At 46.3% G+C, this 10779-nt stretch overlaps 1 pseudogene; it reads left to right on the top strand.

Annotated features, from left to right (window-relative positions):
* Nucleotides 1–3873: 3873 nt before the first annotated feature.
* On the top strand, nt 3874–10226 carry LOC149334044 (uncharacterized; annotated as a pseudogene).
* Nucleotides 10227–10779: the final 553 nt, after the last annotated feature.

Below are 10779 nucleotides of genomic sequence, written 5' to 3'. Positions count from 1 at the left end.
CCCACACCACGTCTTTCCAGGCGGAGCACCTTACACTAACCCTCGACAGGAAGACATTCTTGGTGGTCATCTCTTGAACCATGACATCCTCGATGTAGCTGCTTGGCTCTCACTTGCAGGCGCTGTTCGGCGCGCAACTTGCGTGCTGCAGGGCGTCCAAAGATATCGGAAAAGGCGTGTTTAATGGCAGACCAGGTGCTAACGTCTGCTTCGTGGGCTCTGTGCTCTAGGCTGGCCACGTAGACAAGTAAAACACTACGTTTGTTTATTTATTTATTTACAATACCCCTAAGGTCCCTCGTGCGAAGGTATTAAATGGGGGTGGGGGATACAAGCATAACAATATGACACAGGCACTTGAAACAAAATACACGTAATGAATTAAAGCTAGTAAAGTACACAAATAACACAACAAACAACGCAGAATAAAATACTCACTAAATGCACATAATACAAGAAAAATACCAAATTTGTTAGTCCATGGTTTCCTTTAACAAATGCTGAAACGATTGTAGGTTAACGTCAGTAGCTATGTGTGATGGCAAGTTATTCCAATCTATTATAGTGCGAAAAATGAATGATTTCACGTAGAGCAATGAACGGCAAGTGATGCGTTTTATTTTGTTATCGTGGTCGCGGCGAGGAAAGACTGCAGGGTGTGGCAAAAAGAAGTCTTTGTGGAGGGTGGGATGGTGATACAGTTTGTGAACTAAGGTTAGGCGAGCGAAATGGCGTCGATATGATAGCGATTGCAACTCGGCACGTTGTTTTAATGCTGTGACACTGGTGAAGCGTCAATAATCTGAAAAGATGAAGTGAACAGCACAGTTTTGCAGGGATTGAATATGGTTTATGATGTATCCTTGTTGAGGGTCCCATATGGCAGAAGCATACTCAACTTTCGGGCGGATTAGCGTGATGCAAGCATTTTTTTTTAGTGTGAAGGCGCGTGCTTGAGATTACGCCAAAAAAGAAGGCCGAGTGCGCGATTTCGCTGATGCTAAGATTGTGTTAATATGGTAATGCCAAGTTAGGTCAGACTGAAAGTGAACTCCTAGTTACTTGTAATTTGTTGTAAGTTCTACTCTATCGTTATTGTGGAAGTAGGCTGTAGGAATTCGAGTGAAACGGTTAGTAAACGACATTAACTTTGTTTTAGATGCATTTAGAGAAATTAGCCAAGAGGAACACCAAGCCGTTACAAAGTCAAGATAAGTTTGAAGTTAATGGCGGTCGGTTTCATTAGTAATATTACGATATATTACACAATCATCCGCGAATAACCTAATTTGAGACGATACACACTTGGGTAGATCGTTAATAAAAATTAAAAAAAGCAAAGGGCCAAGTACACTTCCCTGGGGGACTCCAGATGTTACGGGGACAGAAGACGAGTTAAGCCGTTGACTGAGGTGAATTGTTTTCTGTTATAGAGGAATTGTTTTATCCATGAAATAACGTTGGGATGGAGATTTGAGTTTGTCAATTTGGTTAGGAGTCTGTGATGGGGAACACGATCAAAAGCTTTAGAATAGTCTAAAAATACTGCGTCTACCTGTAAGCAAGCGTCTACTGCGGAAAATATGTCGTTAGTAAATCCGGCGAGTTGTGTGTCGCATGAATAACCCCTGCGAAAACCGTGCTGGTATTTGAAAATGATATCGTGCTCCTGTAGATATATATTTACTTGAGTATGAATTATGTGTTCCAGGAGTTTACAGATGTTGCTGGTTAATGAGGTAGGCCGATAGTTAAGTGGAATGGTGGGGTCTCCGGATTTGAAAATGGGTATTACTTTCGCTGTACGCCAGTCATCAGGAATTGTACCAGATCATAATGATTGTGAAAAAAGTGATGTCAATACTTGATAGAGGTTTAGAGAGGCATTCTTTAGTATTTTGTTATTAAATCCAAGGTGATCAGAGCTAGTAGTAACTTTGAGGTTATTCAAAAGGGCAAGAATGCCTGATTCACTAATGACAATTTCTGGCATGGAAGTGACGGAAGATGGCTGTAACATGGGCGAGGAAGTTATGTCTTCATGGCTGAACACTGAAATGAATGCGTCATTAAGAAGCTGTGCACACTCAGTTTCAGTTACTGGATCACCGTCAGGATTAATTAGTACGATTTCGGGGTGGGAACTCGGATTGATGACGCGCGAGAATCTACGAGAGTTATTGGTTAACATGGTGGACAGGTCGTGACTGAAGAAATGATGACGAGTTGTTTTAAGCAGTGTCTGATATTCGTGATCGCAATGCCTGTACTTTGTCCATGACGATTGAAGACCTGTTTTGACTGCTTGGCGGTACAAGCGTTTTTTTCTTGTTATTAAGACGACGAAGGTGATTTGTGAACTATGGTGCATTTTTATGATATCGGATAGTGACGACTGGCGCAAACTTGTCAACAAGATTAGTCAATGTGTCTTTAAGCGATTTCCAATAAGTTTCGACTGATCGAGATGAATAGTGAGCTAGGAAGTCCTCCGAAAATGATTGCAGTGCAGAATTAATCCCATCGAAATTAGCGCGGTTGTAGCAATGAATTCGCTTAGTGGATGTTTCCTTTCTACCGAATGGACGAGTGATGTACCCGGTGATGATGTCATGATCGGAAAGGCCTTGTAAATGCAAGATATCGGAGCAAACCTCAGGGTTATTTGTTAGGACGAGATCAAGAATATTTGCCGTTGTGGCAGAGCGGCGGATCAGTGATAGGTTGAACAAGCAAAAAATTCTAAGCAGGTATGAAGGAACATGTGGGATTCCTGGTCACTGGGGTTAACCGTAAGATTAGGCCAATCAATGTTTGGGAAGTTAAAATCACCATTACAAGGAAAATTGAGTTAGGAAAACGCACATATAAGTCACTCAATAATCTACGAAATTCACCTGAAAATGTGGCAGTCATATCTGGTGGTTGGTAGAAGGCAGCAATAACAACATCAGCAATACCGATTTTGCACCGTATCCAAACACATTCAAGAAAAGCAGTGACAGTGATGGGGACAGTAGATATTTGTTTCTTTGTAGCAATAAGGACGCCACCCCCTTTTCTATTTTTCCTATCACAACGAAAAAAGCAATATTCGGATTCACCAAGAAGAATGTTAGCATCCGGAATAGAATCGTCCAACCAAGTTTCAGTTAATATCAGAAGTGAAGTGCACGTTGAATCGACGAGGGAAGAAAGGGCAACAGGTTTTGAAAGTACACTTCGGATATTAGTGAAAAGAAAACTACTGCAATTCTCTGAATTAAGACGAGTGTTCAACGAGGATGATGAAGACGCTGGAAAAGATGAGGTGGCTGTTGGAACCGGTAAGTCGGTCGTGGAAGGACTAACTGGCACCGCTCGGCCACTGGCGACATCCCACAGATACGCATCCTTATTGATATGCAATTTATCGAAAGCCAAGCGCACGCGGTCACCATCTTTTTTAATCGTTTTCTAGAACTGCAGCAGCTGGCGGCGTTTGTTACGGACAGCAAGCGAATAATCTCGTCCGATGGTAAAATCTGTTTCCTTTAGCTTGCGGCCGTTACTAAGAATGGCTTGAATTCCTTATTCAGCTTCATAGCTTCGTCCAACCGGTTGTGGCCGCTTACCCGCTGGTAGGAGTAAAGACAACTCTCCACGCCGTGGTAATCCGACCTGCTATATACGGCTGGGTCCCGTTGTCGGAGAGCGCCAGGGAAAACGACGGGCGTAGGCGAAGGGGAAGATGACTGACTTGCGTCGGCGGACATAGTTGACGCAATGGTTCTGTTGCGAACCTCCAGTATGTAGCCGAAAGGCTGTACCCAGCGCAGCTCCACAAAACTTTAACAGTATTTTCAGGGAAGAGCCTAAGGCCAGCTAGCCAAAATGGCGGTCCAAGCTCCGGTCGGGTACTCAACCCAACGATCTCGCACCGTGCGCTGGCGGTGCGGTTGCCGCCGCTGCCCATCTTCTTCTTTACAAAAGAAACAGTTAAGTTGCATTACATTCAGTTAGGTGACCAAATTGGTTAATTAACTTGGTAAATAAATTATTGACCAAAACAATTAGCCAAATTAGTAAATTCTTACACTCATCGGCAATTTGATCGACTGCTGATTAAATTAATGGATTCATTAAATATCTAAATCAACGAATTAATTATTAGTACTTTGGTGTGCTTACCAGACGCTCTAGCAACCAGCTTGTAAGGGAAGTGCAACGAATTCCTGTATTCGCAAACTTCAAAGCTTGCAATAGAGGGTTCTTTGCTACGCCCTACTCGGTCACTTTGAGTCACCCAGCAACGTCCTCTTTCTTGAAGCCCGTATGATCCCAATATATTGAGTTATATTAATACCGTTTAAACACTTGTTTCAATATATAAATTAAATGTGTATGATATATATTCATTGTTTGCCAAATTTGCAAGAGAAAAGAAGTTAATCTCTCAGATAATCTCAAAACGGGATGATGCCAACAGGGCGCCTTAACTCCGGGCAACAATTCTTGGAATGCACACTCCCTTTCCTTCTGAACGCTTCCACATGCATAAATATTGACTTTTTCAACGGCGACCATTAAATACTGCGTAGCATGTGTATAGAAGGCAGCGCCAAACTACTTTCAAGTTCTCTTGATGCATGAAAGTTCATTTGATGCATGAAAGTGTGAAACTTGTAACAATACTTGTTTTGCAGTTTCTCCTCAGTTTCTCTTCCAGTTTCTCATTTTGGCGGCGGCAACGCCAAGATGAGTGTAACAAACCCGTTCACCTTATTCGCACAGGTTTTTCTTGGATTGCTGCTGTTACCAGAGGCGCAGCCATCGGCATGTCAAGCGTCGGTGACCCTTCTTCGGACTACTGGAGGCGGTGAAAGGATCCAAGCGTTTCGACCCGCCTCCTTTCACCAGCGCGACTATCATACTCGTATAGCACCACGCGGCTATCAGCGGAAACCACAAACGCATCGACACGGACATCACGACCATCCAGTATAAAATTCGGCTTCGCCGGATCCTTCCGCACTGGGCGCGGCGGCAACGCCAAGATGAGCGTCACAAACCCGTTCGCGTTGTTCCCACAGCTGAGCAAACGTTACGGGAAATCATTTAGAAGTAACAACGTCTGCTTACTGTTGCTGCCGTGCACACAGCGGCTTTGTGAATTTCTCTTGAATCTGATTGTGTCGTTCCGGTATCTGCTTTTGCTTGGCGGTGATATTGAAGAAAATCCCGGCCCCATTGAGCAACCGATTGCTGAACAGCTGAAGGCATTCAGGAAATTAAGAAAGGCAAAACTGTAACCAACCAGAAGCTTATTGCAATCGAAAAGAAGCTCGAAAAAATTAATGGGCTTGAAAAACAAGTCACGCAGTGCGCCAGCGAACTTACGTAATTAGAACGTAACCTTGCTACCATGACCAGAAAAATCGATGAGCTTGATAACAGAAGCCATCGCTCTAATCTAATCATTTATGGTGTTAAGGAGCAGGAGGATGAAACTTCAGACACTTTGTGTTACGTTCTACCGGCCAAAGGCCGGCACCCACGTGATGAAAACAGGCCGATTCGCAGAGTAGGAAAGACGCCCCTTTATTCCCAGCTCGCAAATATATAGAGAAAAAAAAGAGAAAGAAGGAAAGAAGGACCATCGACGCATGCGCGGAGAGGCGCATGTGGTCCCGATTGTGTTATCTGCAGCATTCCTTTCTCCTAGTAGCCGTAGCGCTCCACTGGTTTTCTGGTTCTTGTGGACCGATGTAGCTAAGGACCAGACCCCTCGGGAAGGTCTTGAGCCTCGTAATTAGGTGTTCCTAAGGTCGTAGGAGGAGATTCTTGAAGACTCGACGTTTCCCTGCTTCCGTCTGTGTCTGATGAGCGATTTCGGATCTGGTCGACATGGCGTCGAACGACTGCGTCCTCAGTTGCTACAGTCACTAGACGGGCACCGCTCGTAGATTTCACTTTTCCTGGTGTCCACTTTTCTCCGACGCCGTAGTTGCGCACATAAACGGCCTCGCCCGGGAGGGACGAAGTACCAACTGGCGGAATCAGCCGCTGGATTCTTGGGCCTTTCGTGGCTCCGAGGAGGAAAACACATGTCTAGTCTTGTACGCAAACGGTACCCAAGAAGAAGTTCGGACGGTGCAAACCCTGAAGCCTGTGGCGAATTCCTGTAGTTACAAAGAATTCTCGCCAGAGCAGTTGCCAACTCCACACCAGGCATTCTCTTCAAACCCTCCTTGACAGTTCACACGGCCCGTTCTGCGAGACCATTGCTTTGAGGGTGATACGGTGGGGTCCGGATATGCTCGATTCCATTTTTCTGCAGAAATACAGCAAACTCGGACCCGGTGCGGGGCAATCCAAACCTGCTCAACAAGGTTCGCATGCAATCGGCAGTGGCAGCAGCCGTTGCTCTAGATACTGCAATGGCTTCTATCCAATTGCTGTGAGCGTCGACGATTACCAACAGCATCTTGTTACCAATAGGCCCTGCGTAGTCGGCATGCAGCCGTGACCACCTCTCGCGCGAAATCGGCCAGCTGACGGGGTTCCGTGCAGGTGGCATGGGCTGCGCCTGCGCACAGGTTCGACACTCTGAGACCATCCTACAAATGTCTTGATCTAGACCGGGCCACCAAGAACTAGCCCTCGCCTTTCTATTCATGGTAGACGCACCCTGATGAGACTCGTGTAGCATCTTCAACAGTTTTCCACGCGCCGCACTTGGTATCACGACACGATGACCTCAGTACAACAGCCCCTTCTCCACAGACAACTCATGTCGCCTTTTCCGGAACTCTACCATTTCCCTGTTGTCACCTTCCACGGCGGAGGGCCATCCTTCTGTCACGTACCTGCATATCGCTTGCAAAAACCCGTCAGCTGCTGCAAGTGCCTGAATCTCTTGGTGGGAAACGGCTGGCTGGTCCCATTCGTCCATGATAAGCACCATTTCTGACAGATCTTCGGTTTCCGCTTGCGGCTCCTGCAGCGATTGAGGCAAACGGCTTAAAGCGTCAGAAATTAGCATCTGTTTGCCAGGTTTGCAGACGAGCTTGTACTTGTATGCCCCGAGCAAAAGCGCCCAGCGCTGAATTCGGGCGGCAGCCTTGACAGAAGTTTGGCGATCCTGTCTGAGAAGACCCAACAAAGGGCGGTTGTCCGTTACAAGCGTGAACTCACGTCCCAAAAGGTAATCGCGTAAAACGTGTCTCGCCAAACACCAGGGCTAAAGCTTCTCGCTCAATTTGGGAGTATTTTCTCTCAGCTGAGGTAAGCGTCCGTGATCGGAAACCAATTGGCCTGTCTTCTCCATTTACTCGGCGGAAAAGGGCAGCTCCGACACCGTAAGGCGAAGCGTCGCATTCCAACATCAAATCCAGCTGCGGATTAAAGTACGTTAGCACTGGGGCTGAATACAAAGCTTCCTTGGCCATCTGAAACGCCGAGTCTTCTTTTTCTTGCCAAACCCATTTTGCACCTTTTTCAAGACGGCTTTACAACTGTGCCAACATAGTGGAAAGATTTGGTAAAAACTTGTTGTAAAATGTAACCAGTCCCCAAAAGGACCGCAACTCGGCAAAATTTCGCGGTAAAGGGGCTAGCCTGATTGCATCCACGTGCTTCTCGAGCGGGTGTAATCCTTCAGCATCAATAAGATGGCCAAGATACGTCACTGATTTTTGGCCGAACTTGCACTTGTCGCAACGAAGTTTGATACCGTTCTCGCGGAAATGCTGTAGGACCGCTTGTAGGTTTATGTTTTCAGCCTCGCTGCTCTCGGCTATCAGGACATCGTCTAGATAAGCCTGGGCCCCTTTTAGTCCTTGCAGAACAGATTTAATTTTCCGTTGGAATATCGCTGGCGCTGATGCGATGCCAAACGGTAACCTGTTGTAGCAAAAGAGCCCCTTTTGTGTGCTTATCACCGCTAATTTCCGCGAGTCTTCATTAGCTCGACCCAACTGTAAGCATCGCGAAGATCTAGCACACTGAATTTTTTTTCCTCCACATAAGTTTGCAAAAATGTCGTCGATGACAGGCAGGGGGTATTGCTCAACATCGCACACAGGGTTTAGTGTCACCTTGAAGTCCCCACAAATACGCACTGTTCCGTCCTTCAAAACTGGCACGATGGGCGTTGCCCATTCAGAATGAGGGACTGGCGATATTATTCCTGCTGAGGCTAATCTGTCAAGCTCCTTAGACACTTTATCACGCAGTGCAAAAGGAACTTTCCTTGCCTTGAAGAACTTTGGGTTTGCTCCAGCCTTGATGTGCAGTCGGGCTGGCGGGCCTTTCATGAGACCAACGCCCTCAGTGAAGAGGTCGTAGTGTTGCTGGAGTAGCGTCGGCACGTCCTCCAAGGTTTGTTTTGCCACGGGAGCCTTCGAATAGACGCTCAGCACCTGAATGCTTTCGTCTGTTAATTTTTTCAGCAGGTCCCGACCGCGAAGACTGGGGCCATTGCAGTCCAAAACAGTCAGACTGCACTGCACTGTTCTACCTTCATATGAAACTGGGATTGTCAATGCACCGAGGAGCGGCAACTTTCCCAGATTGCATGAAAGCTGTACTTCAGACTTCTGTAGCTTCGCCATCGCTGAGAGCGCAATTTGTAAATGCTCTTGGGAATGACGCAAACAGGGGAGCCGGTATAGATGTCCATCATTATTTCGATGCCATTCCACGTAAACGGTTTCCTGATGGGGGGTATGAGAGAGCGCGGAGTGGTCAAGGACCAAATTTGTGACGCGCTGCTATCACACTCTTCGGTTTCTGTCGTCTGTGCCGTTAATGCTAGCATTCTACTTCGCTCATTTGCCGGACACATTTTAGCTAAATGGCCTGGCCGTGCACACTTGTAACATTTACGCTTGATTAGTCGACAAGCCTTGGTCTTATGACCATGCTTACCGCAACATTTGCATTGTTGCACGCCCTGCGACTTCGCGCGCGACTCGTATTGACCAAAGAGCTTTAGCAATCTCGCTTCTTCTTGGTCCGGAACAATACCTTGCGAATCGCGCTCCGCGCTCTCTGCGGCAAGGACAATAGCCTCGGCTTCTTCAAGGTTAAGATTTTTCGTCGCTAGCAGCTGCTTCTGCACATTCTTGGACCGGACGCCGCAGACAATACGATCCCTTATCATTCTGTCCAGCGCAGTTCCAAAATTGGAATTTTGTGCCAACTGCCATATTGCCACTATGAATCCAGGAACAGATTCTCCTTCTTGCTGGCAGCGATGGAAGAACTTGAAACTTTCAGAAATTTCATTGGGTACCGGGTCGTAGTAACTGTTTAGGGCCTGCACAACTTCTTTGTAGGTCAGGGCGCTAGGCTTTCGCGGTGCTACCTTCCCGTACAAAATTTCTATCGTTCTTGTTGCAAGCGAAGCTACCAGCAAGGCTCTTTTCCTAGCATCGTCCTTCACATCATTCGCTTCGAAATAGGCTTCCACCTTGACGAGGTACGCCTGCCACTTATCTTTTTCGTCTTCATATTCCGGTAGCCTGTGTGCCATGGCTGGTGGTGGGCTCCTTCTGCTTCGCTGTCATGCTTGGGCGTATATGCTGGCTTCCTTGCTGCAGAAAAATCCTCGTCGCCACTGTTACGTTCTACCGGCCAAAGGCCGGCAGCAACGTGATGCAAACAGGCCGATTCGCAGAGCAGAAAAGACGCCCCTTTATTTCCAGCTCGGAAATATATAGAGAAAAGACAAGAGAGAAAGAAGAGAAGAAGGACCATCGACGCATGCGCGGAGAGGCGCATGGGGTCCCGATTGTGTTATCTGCAGCACTTTGCATGAAACTGTCACGAAAACCGCCTTTGAGGATTTACTTGGAATTGCAAAGACAGACATTGCAAGAATTCATCGCGTGGGCAGACCAAGTAAAGACAACGAAACTAGACCTAGGCCGATAATCATGAAGTTTCTTGACTACCGAGACAAACTTAGCATTCTTAAACAATGTTCTAAACTAAAAAATTCCGGTCACTCCATTGGAGAAGATTTTTCGCTTGCTCTCAGGAATGTTAAGGAAAAAATTATGGGACCGCACAAAAAACACCGTGATTGAAAAGAAAAGGTCTCTCTGGCATATGACAAAGTAAATATAAATGGTCAGCTCTTCACATGGGATAGTGAGTGCAGTGATATTGTTGCAGTTGAGCCAAAGAACGAAGACCAAAGCAACACTGGAAAGCGATTCACCAGGAGTCAATGTCATTAACTGTACTCAACTTGAAGCAATTGTGCTGGCTTTCAAACCTGATATTGTCGCAGTTACAGAGACATGGTTACACAAAAACATTTCAGACCGTGAAATTGTACCGCCCCGCTGCACAATTGTAAGAAAAGACAGTGAATTCAAAGGAGGGGGCGTCTCTCTGCTTATTAAAGGTGAGATAAAATATTCAGTCATGCCGGACGTTCCAACTGTTGAAGCAGTTTGGTGTAAGATTTATCTGACAAATGGTATCGCGCACGTTGGCGCTATTTATCGGCCACCAAACACAGAAAACTCCTACGTAGATTCCTTGTTTGATTACATGTTAAAGCCCATGTCTGGCAGCAGGATACTAATGGCAGGAAATTTGAACTTTCCGGAAATTGACTGGAGCTCTCTGGGTTCGGGAAGTGTGGCAAGCTCCATAATGCTTAATTTTTTATTCACATTTAATCTAGGTCAGCATGTTTCCACGCCCACTCGCATCCATGGAGCGTCCAGAAGAATTCTCGACCTAATATTTGTTACAGACCACTTCCTCCGAGGAACAATTGAT

This window comes from Amblyomma mixtum, chromosome 8 (genome assembly GCF_055824585.1).
Source record: "Amblyomma mixtum isolate Tamu chromosome 8, ASM5582458v1, whole genome shotgun sequence".
In the NCBI taxonomy this organism is placed as follows: Eukaryota; Metazoa; Arthropoda; class Arachnida; order Ixodida; family Ixodidae; genus Amblyomma; species Amblyomma mixtum.
Note: the sequence above shows the minus strand (reverse complement) of the source record. Positions and strands in the feature narration are given on the sequence as shown.